At 39.0% G+C, this 17,327-nt stretch overlaps 1 protein-coding gene across 3 annotated transcripts in view; it reads left to right on the forward strand.

The window, feature by feature from the left end:
* The window catches only part of LOC128228362 (cAMP-dependent protein kinase type II regulatory subunit-like), an 87,342-nt gene that overhangs the window by 57,384 nt on the left and 12,631 nt on the right, over window positions 1-17,327 (forward strand). For 2 of the 3 annotated variants that reach the window (XM_052939646.1, XM_052939647.1), the window contains exon 3: window positions 6,680-6,729. The gene's annotated coding sequence lies outside the window, so the exon portion shown is untranslated. Of the gene's footprint in view, window positions 1-1,452; window positions 1,928-6,679; window positions 6,730-17,327 lie in introns of those variants that run through there. The other variant, XM_052939648.1, reaches the window with a different exon arrangement.

Below are 17,327 nucleotides of genomic sequence, written 5' to 3' on the forward strand. Positions count from 1 at the left end.
GGCCACCACACACACTACATGCAGGTTTTTCATCCTTTCCGCGTCCAGACTGCGTCTTGTGTCACCCACAGTTGCTAGTGTTTCTCGGTTGTATCGTGGTACTGATTGAAGTTTAACAGTTCAAAATTAGTGAAAATGATTCTTGTTTTATGTTGGTTAGTATGCTCAGCATGTGGTAGTGTTGTTTGTAATTTATGTTCTTATCGTGCAATATTATTTTAGTGTCAAAATACAGTTAATGTTATGGTTATTTGAAAAGCATTTAACATTTGGAAATAAGCTTCGCCATTCCATTATTTCATTAAAATTGTCTAAAGCAAATTACTGTTAAGAAAACACACGGCTGTAATTCCTTTACTGAGCGGAAGAAAGCAATTTTAAAAGATTACAATGCAGTTAAGAAAATGAACAATCGTTCGAAATGACGCCACACTATCAACGACGCTCACAAATTATTTCCATGCCAAATCAGATATTTTTTCTCATAAAATGAAGAGTAAAGAAAACCATTGACTCACCAGTTCACCATGGAGACGAATTTTAATGGAAGTTGCCTTATTTGGTTTTGATAATGGGTTTTCACACTCATCCCTGTTGAATAGTTCCACCTGGTATTCCGGGGAGAACAGGCGGCAATAACATAGAGAACAAGATTGTACACAGTTCATACGTTATCGATACTGCGTTAAAATTGCGTTTTTCAATAATATATAAATCATTAATCTGTTTTGCGTATACCAGGGAACACATTAACTAACTGCGTAGAATGTATATCCAGCGTCGACTGCATTAAGCTTCGACTATATCCAACGAGTTCGACTGTATCAAGCGCGTCGACTGTATCTAGTATATCGACTGTATCTACCGTGTGTCGACTGTACCTAGTCGACTGTATCTAGCATGTCGACTGTATCTAGTATGTCGACTGTATCTAGCATGTCGACTGTGTCGACTGTAGCTAGCGTGTCGACTGTATCTAACGTGTGTCGACTGTATCAAGCGTGTCGACGACTGTACCTACCGCCTGTCGACTGTATACCGCGTGTCGACTGTTTCTAGAGTGTCGACTGTATCTAGTATGTCGACTATTTATTTAGCGTGTCGACTGTATCTACCGCTTTCGACTGCATCTGGTATGTTGACTATATCTAGCGCGTCAACTGTATCACCGTGTCCAGATCATTTATTTAAGAGAACTAGTTTGAACGAGGACGTATCCATTGCCATGCATTTTGGTATCAATATAAAACATTTATTGTCTAGCCATTATGTGGATCATTTTTCAGAAAGACTGACAAAATACTATAAAATTGTTATACTAATATAGTTAAGTAAAAGCATTATCAATAAATATTGTATTTATATTTCCCATTGGAATCATTACGCTGTTAACATGCATGTATAAATTGCGTGTTGGTTAATGTGTGCTAAACAGATGCATGTGCTGTTTAAAATAGGTTTGCTGCACACACTAAATGAAAATTAGAACAAGGATATTAGAATATTTCGTTACTTACTACAAGGAAGTTTAGTGCCTCATACGTGGAAGTTTAGTGCCTAATATATGGGGCTTAATACATGGACTTTTAGTGCCTATTTCAAGGAAGTTTAGTGCCTAATACATGGGGCTTAATACATGAACATTTAGTGCCTAATACAAGGAAGTTAAGAGCCTAATACATGAATATGATACAAGTATAGGAAAGTGAACACCCGAATGTCCATATACTGATAGCAAATGTGTGTGGTTTTATATCATAAATGTCATCAGATTATGAAATAACGCGAAATTATGGAAGTGCTATAATTAAGGCAACTAACTATGCTGTAGCCGCGCCTTTTAGGAAAACGATTTATGAAAAATCATAAAGCTCAGCTTGACAAAATAGACTATGTCTACGAGCACATAATGCAGAGGATGTAAAATGTACGTATAACGACATGGCAAGGCAAATCAACTTGATTGCCCTGACATATTTGTGTTAATAAACTATTTTGAATGCTCTTATAAATAAATGTGTTATCTCATTATCAAAATTTCCCCATAATTTATTCAACTCATAAATCTTTGCAAACTCACAATTTTCCGACGCACATTCACTTCTGTAGTTCTGAAAGGACAAAAAAATCGCTTTGCTTTCCCAAAAAGACAAAAACACAAGCGCTTCTAAGAATTCAAGGAGTACAAAACACTTTTCAATGTGTTTATGAAAATCCGAAGCACGAGTCTGTTTATTGGATTAAGTATGATGTAACCATATCAGGATACCCTTAAATATTATTAAGATTTGTATTTTTCTGTCCTTTCCTCATTGTTATTCATTTTAAAAAAAAGGCTGGTGCAATTATTTTGTTCTTAATTTAAATGCATTATTATGTTTAATTCATTTAACTTTATTGTTTAAAAGTTATATGATTTGTTTACAGATGAAAACCCCAGCGATATTGTGTTACTTGTTCAACTTGGGAGAAACAACTACATAAAAGCTTGTTTTTTTATTTGAACCCAAATTAAATGTTTATGCTTTTTTGTTTCGTCATAAAAGTCAAATAAATTAACATGAGAATGCATGGTTTGCATCAACCTTTACCAAAAAGCAATGTGAACATTAGGCAAACAGTCCCTATATATTTCCATACTATGAACAGAAACTGCATTTTTAAGAAGTTATTTTCAACTCATCATCTATGTTATTGTTTGAAAGGTTGTTTAGAGTACATTCTCGGCTAATGCAATCCCAGATAGGCAACCATTAAGTTCCAGGCTTAATCATTAAGAATTGAAACAATCGCGGGTATTCAAAAGTCCGCCTACTGCCACTCATTCGATACACACTACCTGCGTTAGTTTTTGTTAAGACAGGTAGATGACCTGAATTAATTTTAAATATGTTACTTCATGTTATTTAACTATTGCTTAAACATTATGGTTACACAGGCTACAAGGCAAATATTTCAAGCACATTGTATACAGTGAACTAAGTTGTATCCCCCCAGATCGAGTTATCAGGCCGACGTATGCGGTTACGATTGTTATAATGTGTTACCGATGTAACTAGTTGTATAAACAAATGTGAACATTTTTTTTATAAACACAGCTGTAACTCCATGTAACTATTGTAACTGTATAACTATGATCAGATGTCGACCTGAAAACTCGATATGAGCTCGAATTTTGAAATGTTTTGATGTAACCGATTTAACCAGTTTAACCAATGTAACCGCGTAACCCGATATTAGAGATAGAAAAAATCACTTTTTCAAACTTTTGATAAACACCGCTGTAACTCTTTGTATCTAATGTCACCGCATTACTCTGATATGATGTTCTGAAATTTGATTTCTAAGCTGGAACTTAGAAAATTGTCGATATAACAGATGTTTGCCATTGTAACAGACATCTCACAGCAAACATACCTTACAATAAACCAGTGCACCTATGGTCCCATAGGCGTTTAAATATTCAGAGCTTTCATTTTATGGGTCAATTGTGTACCCTTTCTCTTAATCTGTTTTTTAACAGATATGTACTACGGTTTTGTGTAGACGTCCACATTTGTGGAAAACAATTGCTTGGACAACATTTTTGCTGTTAATGGATGTGTAACCAGAACAATGAATTAAATATTGAGTTTAAATGTACTTTCGTAGATGCACATTTTCTATTTATCTTTCAATTTACATAAGGCAAGTACTTGACATGCATACACTATCAATTTGTGTTATTAAATGTCAGTCATTTTTCGAATGAATCAGCTGTGTGTTGAGCATGCTCTGCTTCTTCTGCAACTGGCATCAATGTATTAGCTGGGTAATTTCTCATGTCATCATCAAACAACGTGTAATTTAACCCCTTAAACTAGGCTATAAGTGCTCGAACTCACCCTTGTCCCACTATCTATTAAGGATAACAAATACCGTCATGTCCTGTGCAATACCTTACTGCTTAAGAACGGCGATTTTTGGGGATTCCAGTATACTATGAGAGCAGATAAATGAAACTCTAAGGAGAGTATTGAAAATATTAGATCACTGAACAGAACTCTCTTTTCCTCAAGCAACCAAGCTAAACGCACTTTGAAAAAGTACAAAAATGTGAGAGCATTTGAGTAACAAAACAATAAACTGTGGCATTTACCTGGACATCCATATTCTCGATTGAATTTATTTCAAAATTGCCCTTTCGAAATTAGATTTGCCGACAATAAAGGTGCAAACCGATTTAGTTAAAATCAAATACAATTATTTCTTACTTCATTCTCACAACATACCTATCTTTGACTAGATACAAAAATATCTCAATTACACATCGAAGTGTTTTTTGTATACAAAACGATGAATTTCCTCGAAAAGAAACCTGCATAACGCTACTCCTACATGTAATTTTGTTAAATACTATGACTATTGTGTTAGCTCGCGCGTAATTGTAATATAAAAGTATGGCTTCCCCGTTCTTCCCATTTTCATTGAATAATTTATCTTTGACTTATTTATGTGTTTTCCAAGACTAGACAATGCTAATGCAATGCATATTTTATGACTACAAAAAACGTCGTCTTCTGACATACAGGAACTCATTATTGAAGAATAGCTTCGTAACCGCCAGGACTTTGACTGAGTCTTGTCCTATTATTTATAACTAATAGACAATAATGGACGGCTTGTTGATGACACTTACATATTATGAATATGGCGGGACACAGTATCATATAAGTTTTGTTCGCGAAACAAGTCTTGTATTTTTTTCCATTCTTATTATTTTCAAACGTTAACACATTGTTTTAAACCACGTGTTTGTGAATCTACTTTAAAGCCAACTCTTTCAAATGTTTAACTCTCTTTTTTAAACCTATTTCTAACAAGGCAGTCCAAAGGACGGCTATATCCCCCGCCGTTGTTTTTTAGTATATTTTGTTTTCTCGCAACCTGACTGGTACGTTGAATCTGACCAAAATTGTACACAACCACTTGTCTAGAGTGGGAATATAGGAAATACAAGTCGTTTGATCGGTAACCTAAACATTCTTGGATATTTGAACATATTATAAAAGGATATTTGTTAAAGTTTTTCATATTGTGTGTAGTGTAGGTAAAGTCAATGTCAGGGTTATTTTGGCTAAAAATAGAAAGGAAAATGAGTCCTTGATTAATAACATCGTTGAAATAGCAAGCCTTACGTATTATCGATAAAGTGATACATATATATTGTGGTGACGACATAACATTGTTTTACTGCTTTTGAAGAGAAAACACATGTTATAAATATATTACCACATTTGTGTCCATTGTTTTATTTTATATATTAAGGTTGTTGCACATAATGATAATGCTTGGTAGAGTGCGCTGAGTATCAATCTGTGCAACTTGTTTAACACTTTTAATTAACACTTATATCTTATCCTCTACTAAGCATTGTCATAATATGGACCCAAAACTTAATGATGGATTACTGGCACAAATTGCAAATGGTTCGAGTTCTTGGATCAATTCAGTAATTGTTGCTAAAAATACATGAAATGTATCAGGTCAATAAATCCAGTAAGTATTGACATGCCTACACTGCTAAATGTAAAAAGTCCAGACACACGCATGTGTACTATGACCTTTGAACCTCATATGTGACCTTGACCATTGAAGTATGGACCCGGGTCAAGGTCACTGCACATCGTCTTAATAAGGACAACATTGGTACCAAGTAATATGGTAATCCATCAATGCATAAGTCAGTTATAGCGCGGACACGAGCATGTGTACTCTGATCTTTAAATGTCTCGTGTGACTTTGACCTTTGAGGTATGGACCCAGGTCAAGGTCACTGCATATCGTCTCAATGAGGACAACATTTGTACCAAGCAATATGGTAATCCATCCATGCATAGCTATAGACCGGACACGAAATGTTACAGCCAGACGGACAGACGGACGGACGGACTGACAGACGGACGAAGTGCATTCCTATAATCCCCTCCCCACTCCGTGGCTGGAGATTAAAAATAGCCCGAATAGTCATATCCATTTTTTAACAGCCGGAAATCGTTTGATGGACGGGTAATTTCTCATTTGAACAAAATAAGAGTTATTGGTAATGTATTTTACGAAGTTAAAAACTCTAAATATTTGATTGTGTTTATGCAAAGTTCACTTTATGATTTATCTAAACCAATGTGTGTTATCATTTTTGTCAAGAACACCCTAAAAACCTTGCTTCATGATTTATGCTAAGAACCGTTTGTGCCAAATTAAAGGCGGTTTAATGCAATTTTGGATGATAAATAAAAAAAACACAAAAAGTATTCTTATGTATGTGAACCACGCAATGGTCAGATTAAAACAACAACAACAACAACAACAACAACAACAATTACAACCACAACAAATTTATATATTTCATAGACAGTGAGTTATAGAACCAAATAAAGCAAATGACGTGGAATAACGTTTGACATATATTAAAGGTTTCATGTCAGGAAGCTATAACTTGTATCGGTGTTGTGTATTGTAATAATTTCCATGATCACAGGCATTATTTATTGTTAATATTAATGTAGTGTAATGTAGTTTGTTGCCGTGAATACTTATAATAATGACTACTCTTAACTGTGGCATTTCTCGCTATTTCGATACTCTTAATACAAGTGTTATTTGTAGACTAATAAATGTTATGTTATTTTTATTTCAGATTTGTAGGATTAATTTCACGCTGCAGCATAAGTGACAAATATTGTAAATGTAAGTACATATATTCGTTATTTTCAATGTTAAGGAAGATCAAAAAATATCTTTCTTTTTTTTGTTTTTCTGAATGTTTGCAAAATTCACTGTTATAAATCTTGACACTATTCAGAAGCCGTATGTAAATAAAATACTGAATAGCATGCATTATCGATTAGATTTCGCGAATTTTAACTATAAAGCTAGATAATGATCGTGGAAAATTAGTAGTAAACACGAAACAATTCAGGAACTTTAACATGTCACCTTACGGCAGTAATATGCCACCATAGATTTCAGATCGCCTTGACAGATAGGACAATTCGATTTTGATTCAAGGTTTTCGTATCGCCTTCAAACACTATTTGTCTAGATTACCTGGAAGTAGACATTTAGATATATTGAAATGTGGATATTGACAAGTTGCAAAGGTCATGCCGGAAACGCTTCTCTTTCTTAAAGAATAAATTGTTAGGGAATAACAGGAAAATATTGAGATGGATCAAATGAAAGTAGAGGGATTAACACGCTAGAATGTCCATATATTGATAGTAATCTGCAATCGACTATAAGGAATTTGTTCTGTTGTCCATCAATATAATTTTAAAACATGATAAGAGTGTTACCCCTCTCAATTACTACGAAAAAGGTGCTTGCCAAGAGCATGCTCATGTAATGCAGGTAAAGTCAAACGACGAGGCAATGACCCGCCTCCCTCACTCATCTCAGATAAAATGTTTGGAAAGTATTGCCTATAACATTAAGAAGTGAAGCATTCATGTCAGTAGACCTGTATAATGGGACATGGGGGTTTTTTTGTTAAAGGGTTGCACACAGCCAAATTGAAAAATCATTTGACTCGCCTTAGTTTAGAATAAAAAATAATTTGCTTACTTCAATTAACAAAATAAAATTGTTAATAAAGATATCGCTATCAATGTGCGAACACCATATCTATTTGCATATTAAAATAAAGTAGAGTGTAATTCATTTGAACAATTACATGTAAGCTCGAACCATTTTTGTATTTATTATTAAATGTTGTTAACCTATATGTTCTGACAGTTTTATCGGTCTTGCACAAGTCGTAAATGCAGTGCTCTAGAAAAGTGTACGTTCTAGCGAAAGTGTGAATGAAGAATAGACTTCTAAAGATGCGAATGATACAGTTCATCATAATTCTAAATAAGCTAACCTAAAATGAAAAGATGAATTCACAAGTCTTAAGACCGGATTTCAGCCATAGAAAAGTTTTGTATTGAAACATCGACTGATTAATATATCATATCTCTCAACATCTAATTTATTACAATCTATATGTGCAAATAAACATACGTGCTCCTAGGTTAACCAGGGATAATTAATAACAAACAACAAACGTTTTATGACACTATGTAACTCGAATAACAATTCAGATAATCTACATGATGCATTACATGTCATTATCGAGTTCGTTACAAATATCTACAGGACTGGCAAATGTTTCTTTAAAACGTAATACGTCTAACCACACTCGGCGCAAGTATTATATCGCGTCCGTGTCAGGGAGCAACAATAAGTGTTGTTAGTAAAGTGTGTCTTAGAGCGTCCATGGTAACTCATTCCATGTAGAGGGTGATGTTGGTACTGTGAGTCGGGCAGAGTCTATGGTAACTCATTTCATGTAGAGGGTGATGTGGGTAGTGTGAGTCGAGCAGCGTCTAGGGTAACTCATTCCGTGTAGTGACTTATGTGGGTAGTGTGTAGTGTGAGTCGGGCAGCGTCTAGGATAACTCATTCCGTGTAGAGGGTGATGTGGGTAGTGTGAGTCGAGCAGCGTCTAGGGTAACTCATTCCGTGTAGTGACTTATGTGGGTAGTGTGTAGTGTGAGTCGGGCAGCGTCTAGGATAACTCATTTCATGTAGAGGGTGATGTGGGTAGTGTGAGTCGGGCAGCGTCTAGGGTAACTCATTTCATGTAGAGGGTGATGTGGGTAGTGTGAGTCGGGCAGCGTCTAGGGTAACTCATTTCATGTAGAGGGTGATGTGGGTAGTGTGAGTCGGGCAGCGTCTAGGGTAACTCATTCCGTGTAGAGGGTGATGTGGGTACTGTGAGTCGGGCAGCGTCTATGGTAACTCATTTCATGTAGAGGGTGATGTGGGTAGTGTGAGTCGAGCAGCGTCTAGGGTAACTCATTCCGTGTAGTGACTTATGTGGGTAGTGTGTAGTGTGAGTCGGGCAGCGTCTAGGATAACTCATTCCGTGTAGAGGGTGATGTGGGTAGTGTGAGTCGAGCAGCGTCTAGGGTAACTCATTCCGTGTAGTGACTTATGTGGGTAGTGTGTAGTGTGAGTCGGGCAGCGTCTAGGATAACTCATTTCATGTAGAGGGTGATGTGGGTAGTGTGAGTCGGGCAGCGTCTAGGGTAACTCATTTCATGTAGAGGGTGATGTGGGTAGTGTGAGTCGGGCAGCGTCTAGGGTAACTCATTTCATGTAGAGGGTGATGTGGGTAGTGTGAGTCGGGCAGCGTCTAGGGTAACTCATTCCGTGTAGAGGGTGATGTGGGTACTGTGAGTCGGGCAGCGTCTATGGTAACTCATTTCATGTAGAGGGTGATGTGGGTAGTGTGAGTCGGGCAGCGTCTATGATAACTCATTTCATGTAGAGGGTGATGTGGGTAGTGTGAGCCGGGCAGCGTCTAGGGTAACTCATTTTATGTAGAGGGTGATGTAGGTAGTGTGAGTCGGGCAGCGTCTAGGGTAACTCATTTCATGTAGAGGGTGATGTGGGTAGTGTGAGTCGGGCAGCGTCTAGGGTAACTCATTTCATGTAGAGGGTGATGTGGGTAGTGTGAGTCGGGCAGCGTCTAGGGTAACTCATTTCATGTAGAGGGTGATGTGGGTAGTGTGAGTCGGGCAGCGTCTAGGGTAACTCATTTTATGTAGAGGGTGATGTAGGTAGTGTGAGTCGGGCAGCGTCTAGGGTAACTCATTTCATGTAGAGGGTGATGTGGGTACTGTGAGTCGGGCAGCGTCTATGATAACTCATTTCATGTAGAGGCTGATGTGGGTAGTGTGAGTCGGGCAGCGTCTAGGGTAACTCATTTCATGTAGAGGGTGATGTGGGTAGTGTGAGTCGAGCAGCGTCTAGGGTAACTCATTCCGTGTAGTGACTTATGTGGGTAGTGTGTAGTGTGAGTCGGGCAGCGTCTAGGATAACTCATTTCATGTAGAGGGTGATGTGGGTACTGTGAGACGAGCAGCGTCTATGGTAACTCATTCCGTGTAGTGACTTATGTGGGTAGTGTGAGTCGGGCAGCGTCTATGATAACTCATTCCGTGTAGAGGGTGATGTAGGTAGTGTGAGTCGGGCAGCGTCTAGGGTAACTCATTCCGTGTAGTGACTTATGTGGGTAGTGTGAGTCGGTCAGCGTCTATGATAACTCATTTCATGTAGAGGGTGATGTGGGTAGTGTGAGTCGGGCAGCGTCTATGGTAACTCATTCCATGTAGAGGGTGATGTGGGTAGTGTGAGTCGGGCAGCGTCTATGATAACTCATTTCATGTAGAGGGTGATGTGGGTACTGTGAGTCGGACAGCTTCTATGGTAACTCATTCCGTGTAGAGGGTGATGTGGGTACTGTGAGTCGGGCAGCGTCTAGGGTAACTCATTCCGTGTAGAGGGTGATGTGGGTACTGTGAGTCGGGCAGCGTCTAGGATAACTCATTCCGTGTAGAGGGTGATGTGGGTACTGTGAGTCGGACAGCTTCTATGGTAACTCATTTCACGTAGAGGGTGATGTGGGTACTGTGAGTCGGGCAGCGTCTAGGGTAACTCATTCCGTGTAGAGGGTGATGTGGGTAGTGTGAGTCGGGCAGCGTCTAGGGTAACTCATTTCACGTAGAGGGTGATGTGGGTACTGTGAGTCGGGCAGCGTCTAGGGTAACTCATTTCATGTAGAGGGTGATGTGGGTACTGTGAGTCGGACAGCTTCTATGGTAACTCATTCCATGTAGAGGGTGATGTGGGTACTGTGAGTCGGACAGCTTCTATGGTAACTCATTCCGTGTAGAGGGTGATGTGGGTAGTGTGAGTCGGGCAGCGTCTATGATAACTCATTTCATGTAGAGGGTGATGTGGGTAGTGTGAGTCGGACAGCTTCTATGGTAACTCATTCCGTGTAGAGGGTGATGTGGGTAGTGTGAGTCGGGCAGCGTCTATGGTAACTCATTCCATGTAGAGGGTGATGTGGGTAGTGTGAGTCGGACAGCTTCTATGGTAACTCATTCCGTGTAGAGGGTGATGTGGGTAGTGTGAGTCGGGCAGCGTCTAGGATAACTCATTCCGTGTAGAGGGTGATGTGGGTACTGTGAGTCGGGCAGCGTCTAGGGTAACTCATTCCGTGTAGAGGGTGATGTGGGTAGTGTGAGTCGGGCAGCGTCTAGGATAACTCATTTCATGTAGAGGGTGATGTGGGTACTGTGAGTCGGGCAGCGTCTAGGGTAACTCATTCCGTGTAGAGGGTGATGTGGGTAGTGTGAGTCGGGCAGCGTCTAGGGTAACTCATTCCATGTAGAGGGTGATGTGGGTACTGTGAGTCGGGCAGCGTCTAGGGTAACTCATTTCATGTAGAGGGTGATGTGGGTACTGTGAGTCGGGCAGCGTCTAGGGTAACTCATTCCGTGTAGTGACTTATGTGGGTACTGTGAGTCGGGCAGCGTCTAGGGTAACTCATTTCATGTAGAGGGTGATGTGGGTACTGTGAGTCGGACAGCTTCTATGGTAACTCATTCCGTGTAGAGGGTGATGTGGGTAGTGTGAGTCGGGCAGCGTCTATGATAACTCATTTCATGTAGAGGGTGATGTGGGTAGTGTGAGTCGGGCAGCGTCTATGGTAACTCATTCCGTGTAGAGGGTGATGTGGGTACTGTGAGTCGGGCAGCGTCTATGATAACTCATTTCATGTAGAGGGTGATGTGGGTACTGTGAGTCGGACAGCTTCTATGGTAACTCATTCCGTGTAGAGGGTGATGTGGGTAGTGTGAGTCGGGCAGCGTCTATGGTAACTCATTTCATGTAGAGGGTGATGTGGGTAGTGTGAGTCGGGCAGCGTCTATGGTAACTCATTTCATGTAGAGGGTGATGTGGGTAGTGTGAGTCGGACAGCTTCTATGGTAACTCATTCCGTGTAGAGGGTGATGTGGGTACTGTGAGTCGGGCAGCGTCTAGGGTAACTCATTCCGTGTAGAGGGTGATGTGGGTACTGTGAGTCGGGCAGCTTCTATGGTAACTCATTCCGTGTAGAGGGTGATGTGGGTACTGTGTGTCGGACAGCTTCTATGGTAACTCATTCCGTGTAGAGGGTGATGTGGGTACTGTGAGTCGGGCAGCGTCTAGGGTAACTCATTCCGTGTAGTGACTTATGTGGGTACTGTGAGTCGGACAGCTTCTATGGTAACTCATTCCGTGTAGAGGGTGATGTGGGTAGTGTGAGTCGGGCAGCGTCTATGATAACTCATTTCATGTAGAGGGTGATGTGGGTACTGTGAGTCGGGCAGCGTCTAGGATAACTCATTCCGTGTAGAGGGTGATGTGGGTACTGTGAGTCGGGCAGCGTCTAGGGTAACTCATTCCGTGTAGTGACTTATGTGGGTACTGTGAGTCGGGCAGCGTCTAGGGTAACTCATTTCATGTAGAGGGTGATGTGGGTAGTGTGAGTCGGGCAGCGTCTATGGTAACTCATTTCATGTAGAGGTGTTGTGGGTACTGTGAGTCGGGCAGCGTCTATGATAACTCATTTCATGTAGAGGGTGATGTGGGTAGTGTAAGTCGGGCAGCGTCTATGGTAACTCATTCCGTGTAGTGACTTATGTGGGTACTGTGAGTCGGGCAGCGTCTAGGGTAACTCATTTCATGTAGAGGTGTTGTGGGTACTGTGAGTCGGGCAGCGTCTAGGTTAACTCATTTCATGAAGAGGTGTTGTGGGTACTGTGAGTCGGGCAGCGTCTATGGTAACTCATTCCGTTTAGAGAGTGATGTGGGTACTGTGAGTCGGGCAGCGTCTATGGTAACTCATTCCATGTAGAGGGTGATGTGGGTAGTGCGAGTCGGGCAGCGTCTAGGGTTACTCATTCCATGTAGAGGGTGATGTGGGTAGTGTGAGTCGGGCAGCGTCTAGGGTAACTCATTCCATGTAGAGGGTTATGTGGGTAGTGTGAGTCGGGCAGCGTCTAGGGTAACTCATTCCGTGTAGAGGGTGATGTGGGTAGTGTGAGTCGGTCAGCGTCTAGGGTAACTCATTCCGTGTAGAGGGTGATGTGGGTACTGTGAGTCGGGCAGCGTCTAGGGTAACTCATTCCGTGTAGTGACTTATGTGGGTACTGTGAGTCGGGCAGCTTCTATGGTAACTCATTCCGTGTAGTGACTTATGTTGTTACTGTGAGTCGGGCAGCGTCTAGGATAACTCATTCCGTGTAGAGGGTGATGTGGGTAGTGCGAGTCGGGCAGCGTCTAGGATAACTCATTCCGTGTAGAGGGTGATGTGGGTACTGTGAGTCGGGCAGCGTCTATGATAACTCATTCCGTGTAGTGACTTATGTGGGTACTGCGAGTCGGGCAGCGTCTATGGTAACTCATTCCGTGTAGAGGGTGATGTGGGTAGTGTGAGTCGGGCAGCGTCTAGGATAACTCATTCCGTGTAGAGGGTGATGTGGGTAGTGCGAGTCGGGCAGCGTCTAGGATAACTCATTCCGTGTAGAGGGTGATGTGGGTACTGTGAGTCGGGCAGAGTCTATGGAAACTCATTTCTTGTAGTGAGTATTGTAGGCATTGTGAGTCATTAATCTTGTGAATTATGTGAATTATATGAATAAAAAATACTAATTTGTGATGGAAACAGTGTTTTATCTCTGTAAATATTACGTAAAATTTTTACCAGCGATCAGTGTAACAGTTACATTCTTAAATTAATTGCAATTAATAAACTTTTACACATTGATAATGGTTTGAATTAAAATGAGCTTGTTTAAGATATAGTTCATTTGTGTTTATTCCAAGAACGTTGAACAAAAAGCAATTTAGAAACAAAACTGGGGGGAGAACACTGCTTCTATCATATCTATCGTATCTATAATTAGTTTATTTTGTTTCTGTTTTCGTAGTGACAGTTTTCAAGGTCCTTTGAAACTACACTTTAAGCATTAAAACCGTTTAAAGCTTCTTTAATCATTTTCGTTAGAAACAGTCTAGGGAGATTACATAATTCAGAAGGAGTCGGAAATAGATTATATAGTTCCAAAGAAGCCTAGTATGTTTATTATCTCATTCTGCGGAACAGTCTGTCCCCTAAGCATTGAGGTGACAGACAGGAACGAATGAATAATCCCTCTTCCTTCATGTCTGCAGTCTTTTTTAAGCACTAGCCTTCTATTTTAGCACTTGTGTCTAAGATGCCAGCCACATATATTATCTCCAAGCATCTCGTTCGCAACAGTAAAATGTGTCCGTGCCTTTAAACTCAATGTACAGGCTCTGTGGCACTTAGGTTTACGGCACTTTAGGAATGACTTAAACAAATACGACCCACACGAGAGACATCACTTAATGTACTTGCTCTAATATAAGTACAAATCCATCCACATGCAAACAGAAATAAACATACCAGACGACATATAAAATGTACAGCTGTTTTTCTGTACAAAAACAAAACACAACATGATGGTGAGCCTTAAATGCATTAAATGTCGATTTAGGAGACAAACAAGGTGGCATATAAAGTACACTTCTGGTAGGAGATTGAGTTGACTATCTTGTCGTAAATAATGTTATATATATATATATATATATATATATATATATATATATATATATATATATATATATATATATATATATATATATATATATATATATATATATATATATATATTCCAGAGTCATTGAATCAATGGATATACTCTAGCTACAATTACATGTCACCTACCGTTTCTTATTAAGGGATTCATGCTACTTAAAATCCTTTCGCATAGGTCATACATAAGGTGTACAACAGGCATACGATATACTATTTGGGGACAGTCGTAGGACATTCTTCTGTTGTATGTGTGTCGTAGATGTGTCCTACGATCAGGTCGTACAACCTTTATCAGTTCATGTTTAAAAAGGAAAAGCCTCTTGTGTATTATTCACGACGTGAGAATCATTTCATAGGTCTGACGTACGATAACAGTTGCCATCCTTACGAGGTTCATACGCGATATGGGTTATCTGAACCAAACGATTTACAGTCAGTCGTTGACGTCCTTGTTTTATGTAGACTGCCTTGTCACGTCTCCGTATTTCGTATCCTTGTTTGTATGAGACATGTTTCCGTTGTTTTTTTCGTGCGGTGATTTAAGCAATGAATTCCGTGGTTGATGTCATAATCGGGGTATGAATGCAGTCTAGCTGGTTATAGTGTGTGGAGTTCGAACTCCACACGTACGTTAACCAGCCCTATTGCGTTCATATCCCCGATGATGACATCAATCACGCTATTCATTACTTGTATTCACACCAAAAGTTCATTATTTCTTTCCAGCATATCTTAAAAAAAAAAAACTTAATATCTTTAAGGAAACCTTACAGTTATTATTATTCCACCATTATGCAAAAAGAACGACCCTGCCGTAACCGGAGACAGTTTCTCATATTTACTAGATGGCGTGAAGCATGACCTATGTAGGATTTGGGGCTTTCGTGGCTTGTTCACATATATACTTGGTTCCGATATAAGGTTTTTAGATAAGCACCATTTTGTATGCGAACGAAACGTCATTTCGAAAATGACATCATTGAATTGTTTCTCTGCCCAACGTTGACATTTGATAAAAAAAAAATATGGGGCTTGTACTGGTTGAGAAGCAGTTTCCGACGGAAAGCAGTTTCCGACAAATCGCTTTTTCGCGTACTTTCTTTTGATCTTCATAAAGAAGGTATTGCAATTTAATTATACGTTTACTAGGCATTCAAAAGTTGAAGTTTTTACCGAGACACGTAAATAACTTTTATTGTTATTTAATGTTTAATGTTTATTTTTCAATTTGTACACAAACTTGCACGTGGGGGATCGTCACGCGCAGCGCTTTGCGCATGCGTGTGAACCTAATTTGCATATCTATGAATAGCTACAAGGTTGTCCTTAATTGACTTATACAAACGATGATCATTGTGTACATATTTGCGAACACTGTTGTCATGCTAGTTTCACACCCACATTCACTAAAATGATTACAAACACAAGTTCTTATTAAAAATGAAACAAAATATCATTGATATTTAGTGTCTGCCTGATTTCCAGAATGATGATTGACTGGCGTAAGTTTTTAGGTTTAATTTTTGGTAAATGCTGAAAAATTAAATAATAGTTCTCGTACTGTAGTCTTCTATTTAGTATATTAAATAAATGGATAAAAAAACACACAATAGGCACCTAAAATCTGCCGCGTATTTGATTTGTCGGAAACTGCTTCTCGTCAACAGCTAATCAGAACAGTGTAAGTACCCTCTTGGCGCCCCCATTAGATACACTATATGTGACGTCACACATGTGAAAAATATATCGACAATAGCAGCTTGAGCTGTAGTTATCTAAAATGTAAACAATTTTAGTAGGAATTTTAACACGTATGAATAAATCAATAAACACTTGTAAAAACTGTCGGAAACTGCTTCTCAACCAGTATATGTTTACAACAGTGAAATATCATATTAATTCCATGATAAATTCCTATAAATCGCCGGAAAGAGTACAATGAATGGTTTTATTCCATCAGTCATTCAATAAAAATACAGGGAAAAGCCAAAGAAAAAAAACGAATCATTAAACCATGACAAGGTTTGCTCAACCTATCACTCAAAGTCAATCAATGTCCATGTTATGTGAGCCGATTCATCATGATATAGTGATCTTAAAGATCAACAATGTCTGAAACCAAAAAGAATTACCTTGAACATAGGGTATATTTACATAGACTGGCCACATTTTCCAGGTTTTTGTAAAGTTTAAATTAAAAGAGACAGCCCCATAACATTACTCAGCTAGTCCATGTTATTTGGATTATACAGCACATTCAATGTATATATAACCTTCCCTTATAATGGCAATTAAGATATTTAACTTTACTACTATTTAAATGTTACACAGCATTATATCGGAACAAGAAAGATCGGAAAATGGTGCAGCTGTTATAAAAGGAAATATATGTGTTTTTATCTGTTAAAATTTCCAGGTATTGCGAATTACTTTTGATGAAATGCCGGAGACAACTTGTTAGAAAATTAATTATGTTTGCAGTATCTTTCCATGAGATTTAAGTTCTTATAGAGCACCAAGTGCCAAAAAAATCAATGATAAGTGTCTGTTGCTAATGTAAGCACCTACGTGAACTATGAACTAAATATATTTAAAATTGTCTAATATCAGTGGAGTATTTTGATAGTGTTTCTACTCACTTTTGTTTTTTAAATGTCACATTTAATTATGGGAATTTATCCTTTATGTTTTATATTCATATAATTCATATAATTGTTATGTTAATTGCATTATTTGTTATATTAAGTATGATTGTGACTCGTATGATATTTGTTATGATAAT

The sequence above is a fragment of the Mya arenaria genome, chromosome 3 (genome assembly GCF_026914265.1).
Source record: "Mya arenaria isolate MELC-2E11 chromosome 3, ASM2691426v1".
In the NCBI taxonomy this organism is placed as follows: domain Eukaryota; kingdom Metazoa; phylum Mollusca; class Bivalvia; order Myida; family Myidae; genus Mya; species Mya arenaria.